We start from the raw sequence: 24459 nt of genomic DNA on the forward strand, positions 1-24459 counted from the left end.
GCGTCCATGCAAAGGGGTGAATAACGTTTATAGGTGAATGATACGTGACGCCACCTGTGGTTTCTGATCAGATTGACCAGCGCTGCAGTGTCGCTTCTCTGGGACAGATGTTGTGGTGCAGCTAAGATGTAGAAGCCCTGCACAGGTAGGGCCGTAGTTGCAGGGCAGATGAAAGAGTTGGTAGATGGTGTGCAGTGCAGGATGTAGCAAAGCCGTGCGCCAGGCGCAGGAGAAAGATGACAGACACAGTCGTGCAGTTCCTTTACCTGTACTTGGTAAGTGCCGTCCTGGACCCAGAGTACAGATGGAGAAGGAGTTGGTAAGCCTGGAAGCCAATTTGGATTTCTCTCTCTGCAGATAGGTAGTGTGGCCTCCGTTCTAGCGCTTATCTGAGGTACTCGCAGTACTGAGTTCACTGAAGTTCCCCCTGTTGACTCTCTTTTGGAACTTTCTCGTATGGCAGGCAGCCGTAGCCTTTTCCTTCTGGCTCACACACGTCGCTGCTGGGGCCTCTGAGCCTTAGTTGGGAACAGAGCATTTACAGCTGCTACTTCCTCCGGTTTCTGCTGCAGGACCGTCAGTGTCCCTACAAACTCAGTGACCCGAATCCAGACCATGCGCTCCAGCTAGGAGTGAGCCTTAACTCTGCTCATCCTCCAGCTCCCCTTCTCACATCCACACACTTCCCCTTCCCTTCACAGACTGCCCTAACTTCCCTCCTCCCGACCACAGAGAGCAGCTCCTCAGCAGACAGGTTCAGAGGTCTCCCTGCTGGCCTGGAGTGGGAACTGTGTTGTGTGTTGGTTTAACTGCTAGAGAGATCTTTCGTTGCTTCCAAGCATGACATCACACTCCCTAGGAGGAAGGTAATGCCACTGTGGCGACCGTACTCCTGGGGGCGCCACAAGTGCACTGATGCCCAGCCACTGCTAGATGATTCTGCTGGTACATTGACCCAGACCACTACATTCCCCTCGCACTCTACACAGCCAGAATCTGACCCTGATGAAAATCAGGTTCCCCTTCCCGCATACTATACCACCTTTCACGGTGACAAAGAGGAAGGTGCAGATGAAAGTGCAGGTTCCTTGAGCAGGTGGGGGGGCATACTCATGGGCGACGGCACTGGCACAGGGCCCCTCATAGTACGCAAAAGTGTCTCTACCGGTGGGAGGGACCACCCGCCGTCAGACACACCTCCGTACTATGAGGGGCCCTGTGCCAGTACCGTTGCCAACGAGTGGGCCCCCCCTGCTTGCTCAGGATCACAGCACTTGCAAAGTTGAAATACATACCTCTACCTGCTCCACCACTGTGACGTCTTCCGCGTTTCCTGACAGTGACATTCTAGTCAGAGAGTGTGATGACATCACGTCTGTGCGCCCTCTGCCTAAACAGTCCAAGTGCAGTGAGATGGAAGATGGGGACGACGAGGAATCCAGACTAGTACAGGGATTCCCTAGCGAGGAGACTTATTTAATTGTTTTCAATGTTGGGACAGCAATTTTTGGGGAGCACTATACTCTGGAGAATGATATGAGGCCCACCATACACTGGATCATTCCAAAGGTGGACATCAGACACTGGAGCAGCATTTACAGGGCTCATTATACACTGGAGCATTAGAAATGGGGCCCATTATATATGGAGCATTATTTGGGCCCATAAGACAGTGGAGCTTCATCCATGGGGACCAACATATACTGTAGCATTATGTGGAGCTCATCATATACTGTTTCAAACATTGTATGGGACCAATGATTCTGTATGGAGAAATATATGGGCCTCATTACGCTGTATAGCGCACTATGCGGTGGCCATAATACTGTATGGAGTAATATACTGTCCATTTTTGGAGCTAGTGGAGAATTTAAAATGGATATCAGTTATGAGATGTAAGAAGTGAAGTATTTTTCATTGTACTATACTGCTATTTCTCTGCCGTATTAGAGGATCATGAATTGTGGCATGTGTTAAAGGAGCCCAGTGACACTCTTTGGCCCAGGGCCCATGAAAATCTGGAGCCAGCCCTACCCCCCCACAACTTTAGCCAAATAACCCCCAGTTTTCAATGCCTAACTATTATTATAAAGTAAATTAAGGTTGACAAGCTTAAGTAACAAGAATTGATGTTTTTGGCATTAAAATGGGCACTGTAGGTGTGTTTCCTGTCTTCCACTCCCTGCCGACCTTGGTTCATTGGGTGCATTGGCTTTCGTGTTTCAGTCGGCCTTTGACTTTTCACGATAATCGGCCGATTTCGTTCGACCCAACTTTTGAGAAAGTCTTGTTTCATGAAACCTGACTCGACCCGAAAAAGGCAAAGACGCACATCAGTGGTCGTTACTTAAACCCTTGGGGGCAGTGAAGGAGGATACTGAAACTGAAACTGCACCTCCTCCAGTCTTGGTTGAGGGACATATGGAGTTTGAGGTACAACATATTGTGGATTCCAGGCGGGTTCGGGGGTCTTTGTAGTATTTGGTGCATTGGAGGGGGTATGGTCATAGAATCATAGAATCATAGAATCATAGAATCGTAGAGTTGGAAGGGACCTCCTGGGCCATCTGGTCCAACCCCCTGCTCAAAGCAGGATTCGCTAAATCATCCCAGTCAGATGTCTGTCCAGCCTCTGTTTGAAGACTTCCATTGAAGGAGAACTCACCACTTCTCGTGGCAGCCTGTTCCACTCATTGATCACTCTAACTGTCAAAAAGTTTTTTCTAATATCTAATCTGTGTCTCTTCCCATTCAGTTTCATCCCATTGCTTCTAGTCTTTCCTTGTGCAAATGAGAATAAAGTTGATCCTTCTACAATGTGACAGCCCTTTAGATATTTGTAGACAGCTATTAAGTCTCCTCTCAGTCTTCTCTTTTGCAAACTAAACATTCCCAAATCCTGCAACCTTTCCTCATAAGACAGGGTTTGCAGACCGGTCACCATTCTGGTCGCTCTTTTCTGAACTTGCTCCAGTTTGTTGATGTCTTTTTTAAAATGTGGTGCCCAAAACTGGACACAATATTCCAGATGAGGTCTGACCAAAGAGGAGTAGAGGGAAATAATGACTTCACGTGATCTAGACTGTATGCTTCTGTTAATACATCCTAGAATTGCATTTGCCTTTTTTGCTGCTGCATCACACTGTTGACTCATATTCAGTCTGTGATCTATTAGTATAGCCAAGTCTTTTTCACATGTGCTGTCACTTAGCCCTATTCCTCCCATTCTATATATGCTTTTTTCATTTTTATTGCCCAGATGTAGTACTTTGCATTTCTCCCTGTTAAAAACCATTCTGTTAGTTGCTGCCCACTTCTCCGGAGGATCGGTCATGGGTACCAGCCAGATCAGTACATGCTGACCGTCTAATTCGTGCATTTCATGCCCGGCAACCTGAGAAGCCTGGGGGTCCGGAGGCCCTCCGTTGAGAGGGGGGTACTGACATGATCTGCTGAGTTCGTGGGATCAGGTAGTTTAGAGGTTAATCTGGACAGCCTCACTCTGAGATTCTGGGAGGCTTTTTATAGCCTCATTGTGGGCTCACTTCTCCATGTCGCTTATACTCAGACCTTGGCAGAGTGTGTGACCCTGGTGTGCTTAGTGATTGTGATACTTTATGCTTGTTTGGTTTTGATCTGGTTCTGTCCCTGATATGAGTTCTGCCTGTCCCCTTCATACCACGTGTATGACTCTTTTGCCTTGGACCTGACTACGCTCTGTTTTCCCCTCTTGTACTGCATTGCTATCTCGGTGTATGATTCTTGCTTACGTTCTGACTATTGTCTGTCTGTTCCTCTGGTACCGCGCCGCCCTCTCCGTGTATGACCCCTCGTTTGTCTGACCTGAGTTTCCCTAGCCTGTACTCAAGGATTCCTGTAATAGAATCCTACAGTCATCTCCGGCAACAGGACGCTAAGCCATGCCCCCTGTGGTCACATGATCGTAGGTCCTTGTACTTCTTTCTATCTTCAGTATCACAGGTCCTGTTGTCTGAACTTTCCCTGTAGTTTCGGACCCCGGGCCCCCCGCAGTCTGGGTGAAATACCCTGTTCAGCCACGGCAGCCCGCCAGCGCTGACAGGATCCTGATATCAACCTGAGGGAACTGGAGAGGATCTGCAAGGAAGAATGGAAGAGGATCCCCAAATCCAAATGTTAAAAACTTGTTGCATCATTCCCAAGAATATTCATGGCTGTACTAGTTCAAAAGGGTGCTTCTACTTAATACTGAGCAAAGGGTCTGAATACTTATGACCATGTGATATTTCAGTTTTTCTTTTTTAATAAATTTGCAAAAATTTCTACATTTCTGTTTTTTTTCAGTCAAGATGGGGTGCAGAATGTACATTAATGAGGAAAAAAAAAGTTTTTTGAATTTACCAAATGGCTGCAATGAAACAAAGAGTTAAAAATGTAACGGGGTCTGAATACTTTCCATACCCACTGTATAGTGCAACTCTAGAGGAAAACGTGTTAGAGGCTGCATGATAATTCAGACTGGGGCATAGGGTCAGTTTCCAGCAGTACAGCAACCATAAACATACTGCCAGGGTTACAATGAATGGTTTAGATCAGTACTTATTATGTGTTTGAATGTAAGTTGAAAGTCAGACCTAAATCCCACAGAGAATTTGTGACAAGACATGAAAATTGCTGTTCACAGACACCACCAGCCATACTCCCTGCATATCACATAAAAGATTAAAAAAAAAAAATCACTTAAATTTGTGGTTATAACGTGAAAAATTGTCATAAAATTTAAGGGTATGAATACTTTTTAAGGCACTGTACATATATTTATATATTTTCTTTTCAAATATGTTTATTGAAATTTTATATAAAATATAGGTAAGGAAGGAGTAACAGAAAAAAGGGAAGGGAAGGAAATAAAATATAGAGAGCTCTGCTCTGATGCAGAAATATTCATAAAATTCAATCCAGACTCCAAGTATACAACAAGACTATATTTATGTAAATTTGTTCACATTTGTAGATAGAGTTCCAAACAGCCCATTTAAGGTGATATGTATTCAACACATTGTTATTGAAGGTAAGTCTTTCTACTATCTGGCTATGTGAGCGTAAAGTATCAAGAATAACCGAGAATGAAGGTGTCTCTGTCTTTCTCCACCATAAAGCAACCAAATTTTTTATCACTGTGAATATGTGTATCATTACAAATTTTATGGAGGCATCTACCTGTTCCATGTCCAAGGACAAGAACACCATCTGGGGAGTAGTGTCAATGGTATTTGACGAAAAGAAGCCTACATGTTCTTTACTATCTTTCCATAAAAGTTTCAACTTTGGGCAACTCCAGAAGATGTGATATAGGTTCCCAGGGAGAGTACAACTCCTCCAACATAAAGAGGAAGTTTCACTACTTATTACAAAGTGTTGGCCGGATGGTATTACATGCCTACGAGACTAGCTCATATAAGTCTCCTGCAATGTCATAGATGCAATGGCTCTATATGAATGGTCCACAGCGTTCGAGTCGAACCATACACCAAGCAGAGGTGACTGATATATTACAGCAAGTAATTTGAGAGGAACATTTTTTAAAGTGGTAATTCTGTTTTCTTTCCTCTTTAATTTAGAGCATTTCATCCAGACATCTAATATGGCGTCTAGAATCGGGTGGGTATGGTGTCTAATCTTAAGCTCTAAAATGTAACTAAAAAATACGCTTTGTAGAGGTTTATAGTTATTACTGGCTAGTTCAAGATCCATCCATGTTGGGTGTTCACCTGTCTTAAACCATTGCTGGCTATTTTTGGAAGGGTCACCTGGTAATAAGCCCCAATATTAGGTAACGCTAGGCCACCATTTTTCTTTCCTCTAAAGAGTATGTTACGTGATACTCTTGGCTTTTTATTACTCTAAACAAATAATTTAATTAAGTCTTGCAGTTTGTTTATCAGTGTTAAGTTAACTTTCAGAGGTATAGAGCAGAAAATATATAGTAGTAAAGTCTATAGTATTACCCAAAATTCTAATATTCGCCTCATGAGAGTGAGGTTCAGAAGGTCAAAATGGGTAAAATCTTTAGAAAGAGTATTTATTAGGTCATCAATGTTAGTAGAGATTTGTTTAAAATTTTTTGTGATACTAATATCTAGATATGTTACATTTTGTGTTTCCAACCGAAAATTAGTCATTTCCAAAACGGCATTAATTTCATTTTGAGGTATGTTGAATGGCATTAGTTTAGATTTTCCCTTGTTTATTTTAAAGTAGGATACTCTGGAGAAGTGTTTTAAATCTACCATTAAGGTTTCCACCGATTTAACTGGATTAGTTAGTGAAACAAGTAAGTCGCCTGCAAAGAGGCTTAGTTTATGTTTATGACTTCTCGTGTTTTCACTGCTAATAGTTCTATCGCCATTGCGAATAGTAAGGGAGAAAGAGGACATCCCTGTCTAGTTTCATTTGTGATACTAAAGGGCTTGGATAAATGATTGTTTATGTAGATTTTGGCGTTTTGGATTAGAGTACAGGGAAAATACTGTGGACACGAATTTATCATCAAAGCCAAGCCAAAACAGGACATTTTTGAGGTACAGCCAATTAACTCTGTCGAATGCCTTTTCAGGCCGGGAGATTTTAATGGCTTGCGTTTCAGAATAGTATTGTTAATTTTCTATATGGTAATGGGTTTACTTAGATTCAATATATCTAAGTCTGATTTGTCTATTTGAGGGAGGTTTAGGTCAGCTAGAAAGTCATTTATAGCGCTTTGGTCAGAAGGTTGAGTCATAGGGTCTTGTTTTAGGTTATATATCTTTTGGAAGAAATTAGTAAAGACATTCGCGATGTCTTGTGGATTTGTTTGAAAATGTCCTGCTGTATTTTGAATCTTATTTATTCTTCCAATAATCCTATTCCTTTTTTTTTCCTCATCATATATTGTGTGGGTTTATTTATAGAGGTATAATAGTTAACTTTAGAAGCTCTTATTGCTGCATCGAAATCAGATATGGGTTGCGCTTTCAACTGTTGTCTTAACTCTAGTCTTTCTATGTGGATGTCATGTGATGGATTAGGTAGCCTATTTTGTTGTTCCTCTTTCAATTTGCTTGAGGATTGTATTTGTGATATTTTTTCCCTCTTCTTCTTCTTACTCCTAGATGACAGCTGCATAATACACCCTCTAATGACAGCCTTGTGGGCCTTCCACAAAATGAATGGATCAATATGTTCTGTGGCATTCTCTTTAAAATAATTATTCAACATCTCTTCTATGGTTTTACTACATTTATTTGTTTTAAGTATAGTTAAATTGGTCTTCCACAAAAAAGTATTGTGCATTGGAGGAACTATTACAAATTCTGCCCTAATTGGTGAATAATCAGAGAATGTTTTGCTAAGGATTTCGAGTTTCCTAAATTTAGACAGAGAGAAAATGTTGGTGAGAAAAAGATCTATTCTTGATGAGGTCTGATGTACATCAGAATAGTGAGTATACTCTCTGGACGACATATTGAGGTATCGAAAAACATCATACAACTCGTTGTTAGAAATCCATTTGTCTAAAGATGGGTATGACATACGAGCCTTAGAAGATGAGTCCAGAGTATTATTAGCCACCATATTAAAGTCTCTTTTGTAACTCTGCTATAAATTCAAATTTTATTCCAAAAATACAACCACTCAATAAATCAAAAAATATATACCATTACATCATACCAAGCAGAAATGAACACCACTGGGAGGTGCCTTCCCCTGCATTGGCTAATCTCTCCCTACCTAACAGCGGAGGTTGGAGCCCTAGGACCTGCGCAATTGGCCCCCCACTCAACGATGGCTCACCCTGCTACCTATAGGGCCCTATAGCGGCAAGGATGTGATAAAGAAATGAAATAGGTAGGTGAAAAAGAAAGAATTGTGTATTCTGATTCTTTTGGAATAAGTTGTAGATGGTCAGTGCTCTTCTTTCTTCTTCAGATGGTATAAATACTAACTCAATATGCCTATTCTTTCAAAGGAAATGTACTAATGTCCTTTATTCATCTATCTTCACATGTAAATAGTTCCCTTTGTTATATGAAGTAATAAAAGATAAAGAGAAAACACATAATATACCAGATCATCAATGAATCAATCCTCAACATATCCAAAGGATTAATACAACCAGAATAAACAATTAAACAAAACACAAATTATCAAAAACCAAAAAGTCCATCTGTGATTGTGGACCAAAAATCAAAATCCAGTGCTTGAGTTCCATAAATCACCATAGGCCACACACAATATGTACAAATCACTGCAGCCAATCATGCAGCTTCCAGTATAGACGATTACTCATTCTGCAGTATATAGATTGCAATAAAGAGTATATCAATATGCCTTCCTATCCAATAAGAATTGCACCCATTCAGATAGTTGGTATGGCAAATGGACAAAATTCTCCTATATTAAATGATTGATGACCCAATCACCAAATTCAGTGACTCCCATCCCTCCCTGCATTTCCCCTGGCTCACTCTCCACATTCGATCCCATCACAGAAGAAGAAGTCTCCAGGCTCCTCTCCTCTTCTCGTCCGACTACATGCACAACCGACCCCATTCCTTCACATCTCCTCCAGTCTCTCTCTCCAGTCGTCACAACTCACCTAACTACAATCTTTAATCTCTCCCTCTCCTCTGGCATCTTCCCCTCCTCCTTCAAACACTCTATCATTACTCCATTACTAAAGAAACCCACCCTCGACCCATCCTGCACAAACAACTACAGACCAGTCTCCAATCTCCCCCTCATCTCTATACTCTTGGAGCGCCTGATATACTCCCGCCTTACCCGTTACCTCTCCACTCACTCCCTCCTAGACCCTTCACAGTCCGGTTTCCGCCCCCTACATTCGACAGAAACTGCACTCATCAAAGTGACCAATGACCTTCTGACAGCAAAACGTAATGGTGACCACTCTCTGCTCATTCTTCTCGACCTTTCTGCAGCTTTCGACACTGTTGACCATCCTCTCCTACTCTCTAGGCTCCAGTCACTAGGCATTAAGGACACTGTTCTTTCCTGGTTCTCCTCCTATCTTTCCAACCGCTCCTTCAGTGTTCTGTTTTCTGGCTCCACTTCATCTCCTCTTCCTCTCCCTGTTGGGGTACCTCAGGGCTCAGTCCTTGGCCCCCTTCTTTTCTCTCTCTACACGGCCCCAATTGGACAGACCATCAGCAGATTTGGCTTTCAGTACCATCTTTATGCTGATGACACACAACTGTACACAGCATCCCCTGACCTTACCTCTGCTGTACTACAGAACGCCACTGACTGTCTGTCTGCAGTCTCCAACATCATGTCTGCTCTTTATCTGAAACTCAACCTCTCCAAAACTGAACTTCTTCTGCTCCCACCATCTACCAACCTCCCTAAATCTGACATTTCCCTCTCTGTGGGTGGCACCATAATAACACCCCGACAGCAGGCGCGCTGTCTGGGTGTTATGTTTGACTCCGATCTCTCATTCACCTCCCATATACAATCTCTTGCCCGCTCGTGCCGCTTACACCTAAAGAACATCTCTAGAATCCGCCCTTTTATCACCATGGAAACAACAAAAACTCTCACTGTCGCCCTGATCCACTCCCGCCTGGTCTACTGTAATGCTCTATTAATTGGCCTCCCTCTCACTCGACTCTCCCCTCTCCAGTCTATCCTTAATGCAGCAGCCAGGGTTGTCCATCTGGCTAATCGTTACTCAGACGCGTCCACTCTTCACCAGTCGTTACACTGGCTGCCAATTCATTACAGGGTACAATTCAAAGTACTTGTTCTCACCCACAAAGCTCTCCACAGTGCGGCACCCCCTTACATCTCCTCCCTCATTTCTGTCTATCGGCCTAACCGACCGCTGCGCTCTGCAAATGACTTTCGACTAACCTCTGCCCTAATCCGTACCTCCCACTCCCGACTCCAAGACTTCTCCCATGCTGCGCCAATTCTCTGGAATGCTCTACCCAAAGATATTAGGACCATCCACAATTTGCATAGTTTTAGGCGCTCTCTCAAAACACATTTGTTCAGAGCGGCCTATCACATTCAGTAATCAAAGTCATGTTATGTTTGTGTGTGTGTGTGTGTAGTCCATTCACTATCTCCATCTAACCCCCACCCCCTGAAGATGGCTGGACCATCATTGTAAATACATCATTGTAAATACAAACCTGTGCTTTGTATCTCCACCACCTCATTGTAGATTGTAAGCTCCCACGAGCAGGGTCGTCTTATTTCGCTTTAATTATTGTATTGTTAACGTTGTTACTTATGACTGTTGTGTTTGAAACTGTTCAACTGTAAAGCGCTGCAGAATATGTTGGCGCTATATAAATAAAGATTATTATTATTATTATTATTATGATTGAAATCAGGCCAATATAACTCCAGTAAGAAACCGGCTCGACGCGTTTCCCCTCCTTAGAGGTTCATCAGGAGCAAGATGGAACGGAGTACTTAGCTTATATGATGTGTAGGATGTCTATTTGGTAGTCAGGTACAATGCCCCATTGGTATGATGCTTGTAGTCAGTGACACAAAGACCGCACTTTATAGAAAATGGAGGATGCACAGCTGACACAGCGTGCGTGTCAGCTGATTGTGTGCCAAGGCAGGAAACATACCGATGTCGTCATGCACAGAGAGCGCAGGTCTGGATGTAGATCGCTGTATAGCCGCTCCCCCTTTTCAGACCGCACATGTCCCCTGTTCTAATACATTCCACATCAGAAAGATAAGGGGCCGGATATACCAATCATATCCATTGCACATGCCCAGCCCACTCAGCAAGCAGAGCATGCCCAGTATCAGCGCACCCTCCATATCAAAAGAACGAGAGACCGGATATGACCTTGCACATAGCTCGTTCCCACCGCGCATGCCCAGCTCTCCTATACACTCCAGGACCTACTAGTAATAGAATCAAACACTCAACATGGCCTCGCTCAAAGTGTCCACCTATTCTGCAATGTGCTGGTCAGAATATAACAGACCGTGCATGCTCAATGCCCTTATTTATATAATAACAGCACAATAATAGTACAATGATGTAAAATAGCACCTATTTAATATATTTATATATATGGTGGAGTACACTATTATATCAGTCCTGGCGTCCCGGTATACTAATATGATTTTCCATATGCGCATATTCATAGCGCAAACAACACTGCACGATGGGGTACATTTAAAAAAGACACAATTATATTAGTCCTGGCGTCCCGGTATTCTAATATGATTTTCCATATGCGCATATTCATATAGCGCAAACAACATAAGCTCCTGTGCTCAAAATGATGTTCTCATATACTTATATATATATATACTTCACATGATTCATATAAATAAATACTTTAAAATTATTCACATAAACAGATCACAATCACATGACAATCCACATTTATGTTACACACTTAGAAAACCAGATCAGACCTATTGGGCAGTTAGTCACTAGATGTACTCCTTTATAAGATATCCTCACCCAATATCTCGGGGAGATAAAAAGATATTATGTTTTAAATAGAACTAGGTAGAACCATGCAAAGCCCATTAGGGCCGATAAACATGGGGCAGCAAAAGATAACCTCAGGTCCACTAAGAAAGGGAGATTCATAAAGCACCAAATAAGCAAAGGGAGAAAAAAGGGGGGGGGGGAAGGGGTCAATATAAGACAAAAATGTCACAAAAGACAAATAAATTGCATTTGTTCATTCAAACCCTTTGGAGATACCATATCTAATCTATATATCCATTTCAGTTCTTTTTGTAGGATCCTTTTATTGTCACCTTGACGCACTGATGGTACAATAACCTCAATAACACAAAAAGAGAGAGTTCAAATCTCCCTGATGTACCTCTCTAATGTGTCTGGAGATTGGGGTGTCTCTGACATGACGAATGTCACCCAGATGATCATCAACCTGTCTTCTCAATTCTCTTTTAGTTTTTCCAACATAATTTAGTGGGCGAGAACATTCAAAAAGATAACAACAACCCCACTCGTTTTACAGTTAGCAAAGTGCCGACTTATACAGTATAAGATTTCCCCTTTGAAGCACTGGAAAAATCTTTCCCAACCTTAATAAATCCACAAAAAGAGCAACCTCCACATTTTAAAGTTCCCGTTGCTCTTCTATCTAGCCAGGTATTCTTTTTGGGTGATGGAGTATAAAAGCTGTGTACCAACTGATCACCAACAGATCTGTCCCTCCTATAGGTGATGGCAGGAGTTTCTGGTAGAAGTTCACAAATTTCACTGTCAGCCTTCAAGATGCCCCAATGTTTTTTGATTATATTTCGTACTTCATATGAACATCCATCATAGTTTCCAATGATGCGCATGTTTTTGTCAATCAATTTTTCTGTAGGCCGCAAAAGACTACTTCTGGTACATATTTCAGCCTCCTGAAATGCATTAACAAGAACTTTATTAGGGTAACCCCTATCAAGAAACCTATTTTTGGGCTCCTTCACTTGTTTATAGAAGCCAGATGGCTTGGAGCAATTCCTCCTGACCCTAAAGTATTGCCCCTTGGGGATACCTTTACGTAGGCTCAGGGGGTGATTGCTCCTCCAATCAAGTAGGTTATTGGTCGAAGATGGCTTCCTGAATATTTTAGTTTCCAACGAGCCTTCCACTCCTTTCTGAATATTAATATCCAGGAAGTTTATAGATTTCAAATTTACCTCAGAGGTGAACTTGAGACCTATGTCATTAATCTTAAGTTCTTGAACAAACTTGTTAAATGAAGATGTATCCCCCATCCAGAAAATCAAAATATCATCAATGTAGCGCCCCAAGAAAATAATCTGGGGGCACCACCATGCTGTTCTATCATCACCAAAGATGACAGTGTCCTTCCACCAGCCCAGGAGCAGATTGGCATACGTAGGCGCACAAGGGCTGCCCATCGCAGTGCCCCTGAGCTGGTGGTAGTACACGCCATCAAAAAGAAAATAGTTGTGTGTCAACAAGAATTGTAATAAAGTACAAATGAATTCACTATGTGCATTACAATGCACTCCTCTTGATTTCAAGAAAAACTCCACTGCTCTTATTCCCATATCATGAGGAATGCTACTATACAGAGCCTCAACATCAATTGAGGCCAATAATACATTATCCTCCAGTGACATGTCCTATATCTTCATTGAGAGATCCGAAGTATCTCTAATATACGATGGTAAAGCCGTCACAAATTGTCGTAGCACCCTATCTATATAGATTCCATAATTCTGAGAAATAGAGTCATTACCGGAAACAATTGGGCGTCCCTTCAAGGGGGACAACTCCTTATGCACTTTCGGTAGAGCATTAAAAAATTGGAACAGTAGGAATTTTCTGAAACATGAATGTTTTTTCATTATTCAAAATGATGCCCGATTCCAGGACATTATTCAATAATAGCTCAAGTTGACCATTAAATTCATCAGTGGGGTCCTTCAGCAGCTTGCCATAAGAGGATTTATCATGAAGTATTTTATTGCACATGCCCTTATACATATCATGATTCAAAATGACTATATTGCCCCCTTTATCGGAAGACTTAAAAATCAATTCCTTATTCATTGAAAGGTTATCCAGAGCCTTTCTTTCCATAGCCAGTAGATTACTATATCCTTTTTGTCTATTCAACAAAGGGCCTTCAAATCATTTGCAACAAGTTTGGTAAAGATATCAATACTGTTATTTTCTGATGGAGGGGGCATCTTGGTACTCCTTGGTTTGAGGTCTGTGAAGGGTCCCAGTCCTTCTGTCCTCTGACCCTCCTCATAGAGGTCAGCCAATACCCTCACATCAGATAATTTATCTGTATTGATTCCAAGAGCCAAACATTGGGCTCGGTCATTGCGCAGGTCCTAGGGCTCCAACCTCCGCTGTTAGGTAGGGAGATATTAGCCAGTGCAGGGGAAGGCACCTCCCAGTGGTGTTCATTTCTGCTTGGTATGATGTAATGATATATATTTTTTGATTTATTGAGTGGTTGTATTTTTGGAATAAAATTTGAATTTTTAGCAGAGTTACAAAAGAAACTGAGCTTTTTATAGAATTAGTCTTTTGTTATATACATTTTTTGAAACTGTGATTTCATATTAAAGTCTCCCACCAACATCAACTCTCCCCTTCTGACCTTCTCAATTTTTTGATTAATTTTTTGAGAAATGGTAACTGCTTCCTATTTGGGGCATAGATATTGACTATTGTAAAGGTTTTACCATTAAGATCACAAACCAAAATGTGAAATCTTCCCTCTGGAATATATTTATATATTTTCAATCCAGAAAACATTTTCCCTTTGGTTGAAATTCTCAGTTGATTTCTCATTAGAAGAAGAAAAGGTATAGTCACTATGGGCCTCGTTAGTGATGTTTGTCCAATAATCTACAAAAATATTATGGCTTTAATGAGATTGTATACAGCTTCAAACAGTAAATGAAGTATTTGTTCCTTCCCCTGTGTAATTCCTACAAAGGTATATATTACATTGAGTAACTGTAACTCCTTTTATCTATCTGAAGGGATCAGTCACAGAAGAGTACGGTATTTCTGACCAATGAGTACTGGATTGCATTCCGAGATTTATAAAGAGGTATAAAAATTGTATTTGTTAACCCCTTCGCACCCGAGCCTGTTTTTGCCTTCGTGACCGGGCCAATTTTTTTCAATTCTGACCAGTGTCACTTTATGAGGTCATAACTCTAGAACGCTTCAATGGATCCTACTGATTCTGACATTGTTTTCTCATGACATATTGTACTTCATGATGGTGGTAAAATTTTTTAGATATGAGCTGCGCTTATTTGTTAAAAAAAATCAAAATTTGGCAAAAATTTTGCAATTTTCAAACTTTTAATTTTTATGCCCTTAAATCAGAGAGTGATATTGCACAAAATAGTTAATAAATAACATTTCCCACATGTCTACTTTACATCTGAACAATTTTGGAAACATAGTTTTTTTTTTTTAGGAAGTTATAAGGGTTAAAAGTTGACCAGCGATTTCTCATTTTTACAACAAAATTTGCAACACCATTTTTTTAGGGACCACCTCACATTTGAAGTGAGTTTAGGGGGTCACTATGACAGAAAATACCCAAAAGTGACACCATTCTAAAAACTGCACCTCTCAATGTACTCAAAACCACATTCAAGAAGTTTATTAACCCTTCAGATTCAGGTGCTTCACATGAATGAATGGAATATGGAAGGAAAAAAATAAACATTTAACTTTTTTTCACAAACATTTTACTTCAAAACCATTTTTTTTTATTTTTACAAGTGTAAAAAGAGAAAATGAACCACAAATTTTTTTGTGCAATTTCTCCCGAATACGCCAATACCCCGTATGTGGGGCTAAACCAGTGTTTGAGCACACGGCAGAGCTCAGAATGGAAGGAGTGCCGTTTGACTTTTTCAATGCAGAATTGGCTGGAATTGAGATTGGATGCCATGTCGCATTTGGAGAGCCCCTGATGTACCTAAACAGTGGAAACCCCCCACAAGTGACCCCATTTTGGAAACTAGACCCCTTAAAGAACTTATCTAGATGTGTCGTGAACACTTTGAACCCCCAAGTGCTTCACAGAAGTTTATAATGTAGAGCCATGAAAATAAAAAATCATTTTTTTTCCATAAAATGTCCTTTAGCCCCCAATTTCTTATTTTCACAAGGGTAACAGGAGAAATTGGACCCCAAAAGTTGTTGTCCAATTTGTTCTGAGTACACTGGTACCCCATATGTGGAAGAAAACTACTGTTTGGGCACAAGGTGGGGCTCGGAAGGGAAGTAGTGATGTTCTGGAATGCAGACTTTGATGGAATGGTCTGCGGGTGTCATGTCACGTTTGCAGAGCCCCTGATGTACCTAAACAGTGGAAACCCCCCACAAGTGACCCCATTTTGGAAATTAGACCCCCCAAGGGACTTATCTAGATGTGTGGTGAGCACTTTGAACCCCCAAGTGTTTCAGTAAAGTTTATAATGTAGAGGCGTGAAAATAAAAAAATCATTTTTTTCCACAAAAATGATCTTTTAGCCCCCAATTTTTATTTTCACAAGGGTAACAGGAGAAATTGGACCCTAAGAGTTGTTGTCCAATTTGTCCTGAGTACGCTGGTACCCCATATGTGGGAGAAAACTACTGTTTGGGCACACGGTGGGGCTCGGAAGGGAAGTAGTGACGTTCTGAAATGCAGACTTTGATGGAATGGTCTGCGGGCGTCATATTGCATTTACAGAGCCCCTGATGTACCTAAACAGTGGAAACCCCCAATTCTAATTCCAACCCTAACCCCAACACACCTCTAACCCTAATCTCAGCCCTAACCATAACCCTAACCACAAACCTAACACCAACACACCCATAACCTTAATCCCAGCCCTAGCCCTAACCCTAACCCTAGCCCTAACCCTAACTCTAGCCCTAGCCCTAACCTGTGTACCTGCTTTTTTTTTTCTTTGATTTTTTTTCTTTTTGTGACAAGATCGCTGCCCTGCGATCTGACTCATAGTAGCGCCACTTCTCCTCTGATCTCACACTGACAGATGATCAGAGGTGAAGCAGCGTTACTATGTGACAAGATCGCTGCCTGGCACATAATAACGCGACTTCTCCTCTGATCTCACAATGACAGATGATCAGAGGTGAAGCAGCTTTACTGTGTGACAAGATCGCTGCCTGGCACAGCTGTGCCAGGCAGCGATCTTGTCACACAGTAAAGCTGCTTCACCTCTGATCATCTGTCAGTGTGAGATCAGAGGAGAAGTCGCGTTACAATGAGTGAGATCGCCGGGAAACAAGCAGCTTTCCCAGTGAGCACTCTCATTGGCTGCTGTGACGCTGACGTCATCAGGACCTGAACCAATCAGGTCTCGATGACGTCGGGGTCCCAGCATGCATTGTGCACTGGGATCCCCACGTTATAAGGTATGTGGGGGTCCCGGGGGGCACAAAACCGCCGACAGTAGATAAACGTAGGCGCTGCACAAAGCCCAGCAAGCGCCAACGTTTATCTACAGTGGGCGGTCGGGAAGCGGTTAATGGATGAAGGGAGATTTATGAGTTGATAGATGTTACACTGTGTTTATTTAGTATACTTGCTTAAACAAATCCAACATATTCTGCAACACTTTACAGACATTATAATCACTGTGACCATTGGAGCTCACAATGAAAAATCTTTAGCAGAATTGTCCCATCTGTATCTGAACATACTGCTGTAATGCCTGCCCTGGTCATTAGGTGGCAACGCACTAACAGTACTCTTACTGCTAGATGAAGGCAGTGTATGGGTGTTTAGGTTTCAGATGCTGATACTAGTTCTCTCTTTGCTAAACTATTGTGTTTTGCTGCATTGAACTGGTAGGTCATTGGCTCATTGCTGGGAGCTATGGGTGGGGCTCAATTGTACATAAACCCCACATGACAGTCTCTAGCTGTCAGTTATTCATGTGTTTAGCTAGTACTAGGCTCTCCGACTTGGCTCCTGTATTCAGTTTTTCATTTTCCATGTTCTGACTCCTGCTTGTGTGCTTATCTCCTGAATTTCTTGACATGACTAATCGGCTTTGACCCTGCTTTGCGACCCTTAATGCTTCTGGTTCACTCTTCCAGACTGAAGCCCTTCCATGAAGGATAACCACTGGACCCCATTGTAAGATAAGATCCCTGGACAGGAGTTAAAGGGTGGTCTGGGTTTCTTTGGAATCTACCAGCTGAGAAGTCTGTCTGATGTAGCCTTTTTGAGCCTAAGGCCAACAAATGTAACAAGTATATGTTTGGAGAGTGGGAGGAAATCAGAGTACCTGGGGGAAACCAATGCGAATGCAGGGAGAACATAGAAACTCCTTGTAGATTGTGCTTTGGTAGGATTTGCCCTGAAAATTAACAGTGCTTACCACTAAGCCACCACGCTGCCTATGTGTTAATTATACAACATAACTGTTGTGAGTTCATTTTCCCCTTCATTACTGAGGCCCGAGGAACTCCCTCTTCTGGTAAAGAAAAGTAGTGAGCCTGATTATCAAACACCTGAGGCTGATGATGTTGACTGGCTGAGTGGAGTTACGGACTGGATATAAGGCTGCCGACGCCCTTCTGCCCTGTGGGTGATTTCTCTGTGGGATCCTTGGAGACCAGTCTGAATTCCTGCTCCTCTAAAGCTAAGTTTGCTGCTCGGCCTTTTGCTTTTGTGCTTTGACCTTGTTTTGCTTTGTTTTTCTGGATTTCTGCCATTCCCTGCTGGGGTGTGCTGAATTAATTTAGCTCTGTCTTCTGAAAATACCTGAGTGCTGATTTAGTTTTTGAAGCCTAGCTGCTTCAGGGCCTTTTTCATATCAGCTTGTTGGCTTATGTCTTTGATAGGGTTTTGGCAGATTGCAGACAGCAGCCTTCCTGTCCTTTCCTATCTAGATAGTTGCGGGCCCCGTCTTTGCTCAGTCTATCTTTCTGTCTGTGTTAGTATTTTCATCTTGCTTCACCGTCATTATATGTTGGGGGCTGCCTATTGCTTTGGGGTCTGCTCTGGGGCAGTTTAGATTTCCCCTTTCTTTCTTTAGGCCTATGTAATGCTCCGGCTGTGATCGAGGGGTCTAGGGCTTCGTAGGAACCCCCCACGGCTACTGCTAGTTGTGTTGATAGGTTCAGGGGTCTGCAATCTGATAGTTGCCAACTTCTCTGGTTTTCTGGACTTAGCTTGTATTTCTGCTTTTGCCTCCTACGGTGACTCATTCATAACAATAACTTAAAAAAGCACTTCCATCAAAGTTTTTATCCTCTTAATATTTTGCAGTCATCATATTATATAGCACTGCATACTTACAATTGCTCATTTTGCCTTTCTACCCAGCCAATTCTTGTGTTCTTTTCTCTGCTCTATGTAGAAATAGGAAGCATCTTGCCCCTACATTTATCATTCCTCTCTTCAAATCCTGACTCAAATGATCCACCCCTCCTTCTACCATTAACTTTTGCATTGACTGTTGAGTCACACAGGGAAAATTTACCTCCCATTTCTACTCAGTTTTTAATCATATGATGTCATAAATCTAATGGAAATTAAAATTAAAAACTGAGTAGAAAGACAAACTATGCAATTATAAGTGCACAGTGCTGTATAATATGATGATCATAATATATTAAGAGGATACAAATTAGGATGGGATTGCTTCTTTAAATATTCAAAACCCTTTTTAATGGGTATTCTCAATATAGCATAAAAGGTATACCCTGTAGTGATATTTTCATGTTTGGAAAAGCTAAGGGATATAACTAAGGGATATAACTTGTTAGCCACATTTTTATAATCTGATTTATAAAATAATGAAACCGATTAGTAAAAATAAGCAAAGAAAATTTAGTTTTTAAGAGTGTTTGAGTTTGAAATTATTAAGGCATACGATAAAAAGGAGAAAAGTCTAATGAATATTCTCAAGTTCGTAAAAGTTAAGATGTTTAGCGGTAATAACTGCATTTTTGCAACATGATTTTATAACATAATTTAATTACATTGTGAAAATAAATAACAAGAACTACTTTTTTACAAACTTAAAACAACGCTTAAATGAATAAAACTGCTATCAACTCCGCTATTTTAAGAGTTTTGAGAAAACTAATATTAAACAGTTTAATTAATGTTATCAATCCTTCAAAAATCAAATAATATACTTGTAAATTAGATCTATGATGTATTAGATTAAATTAACACATTTTGTTTTAACTTTAACTATAAATTATGAAATAGAATTTGGCTACTACTGGTAAATTGACTCTTTTTCATAGAAATGGCACAGAAAAATGAAAGTGTTGTTCAAGAGTTTATTTTAATGGCCTTTGTTGATTTACACCAGATCCAGATTTTTATTTTCTTGCTTTTTCTGATGACCTATATAATTTGTCTTTTGGGAAATCTTGCGATAATCACTGTTGTGAAAGCAGAACGGTCACTTCAGAACCCAATGTATTTTTTTCATCAGTGTGTTCTCCACTTTGGAAATTATATTTGTCTCGGTCACAGTCCCAAAACTTTTGGCCATCTTAATTGCACAAAACAGAATATCCTTTGTTGGATGTTTTACACAAATGTATGTCTTCAACTCTTTAGGTGTCACCGAATATTATCTCCTTGTAGTGATGGTATTTGATCGACATCAGGCTATTAACAACCCCTTACATTACCTGACCATCATGACTCATACGGTTTGCATTGGACTAGCTATATTTCCATGGATCTTTGGATTTAGCATTATTTTAATACCGGCAATCTTTAAAGCACAGTTTGAATTCTGTGGACCCAATGCTATTGACCACTTTTTTTGTGACTTGGCTCCTTTACAAAACCTAGCCTGTTCTGATGCTGTCATCAACAGCATTTCGACAAGTTCCGCAGCCGTTATTGACGTTGTTCTACCATTTTTTATAATTATAGGATTTTATGTTAAGATCATAATAGCTGTTACCAAGATCAAGAGTAAAGACGGAAAGAAAAAAGCTTTCTCCACCTGCTCGTCTCATCTCATCATAGCCAGCCTCTTTTATGGTGCAGCTATCATTGTGTATGTCAAGCCTAAAGGCAGCAATTATGATAAGTACTTAGCTTTTATGTATACAGCATTCACCCCAACAATAAATCCCTTTATTTACACTTTTAGGAACAGGGGTGTATGAAAGGGTTTCAGAAATTCATTAAACCGAGTCATAGCATCAACTTGAAATAGTAATAAAAAACATTTTTAAAGATATAATCATCAATTCATCATTTGTCATTTTATTTTGTTTTGACTTTGTTTTCATGCTGTGATTTTTTTTATTTTATGAATAATTAGAGTCCATACATTGTTGCAACATTGAGATTAGAAAATATAGGTAGAAGCATAAGTAAAATAACTGAAGCGAGGGAGGTGGAGGATAAAAAAACAAGTAGCGAGGTAAATAAAGCGATTTTACAAACAAGTTAAATAATTGCATGCTGAGCTTTAAACCTTTGAGACTCGAATAGTTCATGTCTTCAATGTATAGAGAAGGGGTGAATATATTGACTCTGGACATAGGATCAGCGGAACTAGATAATGGAGTAGTCCTCACACTGGGCGCTGGGTAGGCTTGTGACCCTTTAATCTAGGTTCAAATTTTCAAACCAGGGTTATCAATTTTTCTGAAAATGAGGATGTGTATGCAAAGTTGAAAGCTTATTGAGAGTGATCCATTGATTCTTATCCTCACTGAAAGTTGAGAGTAAAGTGTTAAAATTGGACCGATTAAGCAAATTTAGTTAGTTAATTTCTATAAAAAGCCAGCTAATTATATCAAACGCCTTTTTTTGCATAGGTCGATAGAATGGTTAAGGGGGACTTTATTTTATGGCATGTTGTATAAAGGGAAGAATTCTTGCAGCATTATCTTTCCCTTCTCTGCCTTTAACAAAGCTCGTTTGGTCTAAGGGCCCCGTCATACATAGCGATCTCGCTAGCGAGATCACTGCTGAGTCACAAGTTTTGTGACGTAACAGCGATCTCACCAGCGAGATCGCTGTGTGTGACAGCGATCAGCGACCGGCCCCCCTGCTGGTATCGCTGATTGCTATTAGAAAGCCCTGGACATTTTATTGGTCGCTGGTCTCCCGCTGGCCAGCATGCATCGCTGCATGTGATAGGCGGGAGACCAGCGATTAGCTGGTAACTAAGGTAAACGCAGGGTTTCTAAGCATGGCGCTGTGCTTTTAAACCCTCTGTTTACTTTAGTTACCAGCGCGCTGATTCAGGGAGCTGGTAACTAAGGTACACATCAGGTTTCTAAGAGACGCACGTCCCTTAGAAACCCGATGTGTACCCTAGTTACCAGCTCCCTGCATCAGCGCGCTGGTAATTAAAGTACACAGCGGCGCCGCGTGCGGCGTCACTGGTCCTGATCGCTGGTGAAGCTGTCTGTCTGACAGCTCACCAGCGATCATGTAGCGACTCACCAGCGATCCCGACACGTTGATATCGTGTCAGGATCGCTGGTGAGTCGCTATGTGTGACGGGGCCCTAAGTGTATTAGTTTTGGCAGCATTTTGCTCATCCTTCTAGCCAGAATTTTCACCCAAAGCTTTGTGTCTGCATTCAGTAATAAAATAGGATGGTAGCTGCATAATAGTCTTTGCCTTCTTTTGGAATAACTGAAATGAATGCTTCCAAGAATTGTTTAGGAGGAGGATGAGATTTCTTGAGAGGAAACTGTTAAAGAGATTTACTAAGTGATGGAATAACTGTTGAATATGTAATAATGTAATATCGGGAAGTCATCTGGACCAGATATTTTCCCATTGGGAATGGTATTCAGATTGTCTATTATTTCTTGAGGGGTGATTTCAGCTAATAATTTATCACGATCGCTTGGCATAAGTGTAGGCAATGGAAATGAGTTTAGGAAGTCATTTATTTTATTAGCTGCTTCCTGAGGATCTTTCATTAAATTTGTTGTTTCTAGATTGTAGAGGTTTTCTTAAAACCGTTGAAAAGAATTTAGAATTTAATCTGTTTTATTAATTAGTGTATTACTTTTAGGCTTTGTGCACATGTTGCGGATTCTGCTGCGTTTCCACAGCGTTTTTGGCCCTGCGGAAACGCAGCAGTACCGCAGACATGGTACAGTACCATGTTAGCCTATGGCAAATCAAATCCGCTGTGCTCACGCTGCGTTTTTTTCCACGCGGTTTTGCTGCGGTTTACAAACTGCAGCATGTCAATTCTTTGTGTGGATTCCACTGTGGTTTCACACCTTTAACATTGTAGAGGTGTGAAACCGCAGGGCAAAACCGCAGGCTAATCCGCAGGAAAACCGCAGGTCACTTTACCTGCGGTTTTACCTGCGGATCCGCGCGGAAAAACCCACAGGTGAATCCGCAGCATGTGTACATAGCCTTAGATTGAATCTGTTTAATAAAGGAACATTCTTAAGTTTTCCTTAATAAGAAGAGGTGAGCTTACTTCCTTTATAGCCGAGCATGTAGGACTTTTGCATACTTCTTTGATAAATGTTTTCTGAATGTATCATTAAGATGTCTTTAAGCCTGTTTTTAGGTTAGTAAGGTCATTTTGAACTTTATTCGCTATTGATTTTTTATGGAGTATTTATCTGGTGTAAAATAGACGAAGTTTTTTGTCCTTTTCTTTTTTCAGATGTGAACCTAATGTGATTAATTCACTTAAAACTGTTTTATGGGCTTCCCAAATTATAGATGAAGGGGGGCCTGGCTTTATGTACTCTGTAAAAATAAATTCTATGGTTTGGATGATTTTAATAAATTTTTCTCATATATTGAGGCTTTGTTTAGTCTCCAAGTTTGGATAGAACAAGGTAGTGCAGCAATAAGTAGTTCTAAGATTATCGGTGATTGATCTGAGAGCACTATCGAATATATTGATGTAGTTTTGACCAAGGGGAGACCTTAATTTTGGATGAATAGATAATCATACCCATGATATGAGTTGTGAGGTTGGGAGTAAAAGGTAAATTCTTTAACTGTAGGGTTGTGGATTCTCCAGGGATCTACTAAATGTAGTGAATTCAGAGAATAATGCCCATAGATGTGTTCAGGAAAGAGTTTAATGGCATATTAAGGTCTCCTACTACAATGAGAAGACCTTCTCTGAAGAAGGCTAAAGTTTCTAGTGTTTTAAGGATCCACTTCAGTTAGCCTTGCTTAGTAGCATAAATCTTGCATAGTGTTACAAGAGTATTTGCAATATTGCTATCATAGAAAATATTAAAATCTCTGAGCATTGACCCCCCCCCCCTCCCTCCTTCCCTTGCATACAGATTTCCAGTAAGGAAACAAATAGCTGACAGTCTGAGTCTCTTAGGCATGGACTGGTACAATGTATGTAAATAAATAGGAAATTGGATATAGTTGTGAATTGAGAATCCTAATTAAAATGCAGGCAGTTCTTTTGTGAAGAGATCCTTTCAGAACCAACCAGGATTTCGATTGTGCCTAGACAAAGGTATATAGATTATATAGGTAATTAAGATGGAAAAGGTCTTTTCAGAGGTTTGGAAACAAAGGTAAATGTGTTTACACATAGATAACAAAGTGGAAGAGGCTTTCAAGTGACACTGTTTCCTGCAAGGGAAATGCTATACATTAACCTCAGACTTAGGCCTCTGAAAGAATGCTAGAAATATTGCGAGGTCATCAAGGGGGAAGTGGGGGTTTGTGGGTGGGTGTAACTCAGATACTAATAAAATATCAAGACAAATTATTATCTGTGTTCATGTAAAGAGATACCTATCAGTGAATTCATGATTCCTGTTAAAAAATTTTCAGTCAAAGCACTCTCCTTTGCTGGGATGAATCATATATCTGTGATCAGAGTAGTAAGTTTCTTTTGTTTTATCCCCTTTATTAATATAACTGTAACAAAGTAACATAGTAACATAGTTATTAAGGTTGAAGGAAGACTTTAAGTCCATCT

At 40.8% G+C, this 24459-nt stretch overlaps 1 pseudogene; it reads left to right on the forward strand.

Annotated features, from left to right (window-relative positions):
* The first annotated feature begins 19788 nt into the window (after positions 1 to 19788).
* Positions 19789 to 20671, forward strand: LOC141082667 (olfactory receptor 10A4-like; annotated as a pseudogene).
* Positions 20672 to 24459: the final 3788 nt, after the last annotated feature.

Source organism: Dendrobates tinctorius, unplaced genomic scaffold (assembly GCF_039654945.1).
Source record: "Dendrobates tinctorius isolate UK_male_01 unplaced genomic scaffold, ASM3965494v1 ptg000019l, whole genome shotgun sequence".
In the NCBI taxonomy this organism is placed as follows: Eukaryota; Metazoa; Chordata; class Amphibia; order Anura; family Dendrobatidae; genus Dendrobates; species Dendrobates tinctorius.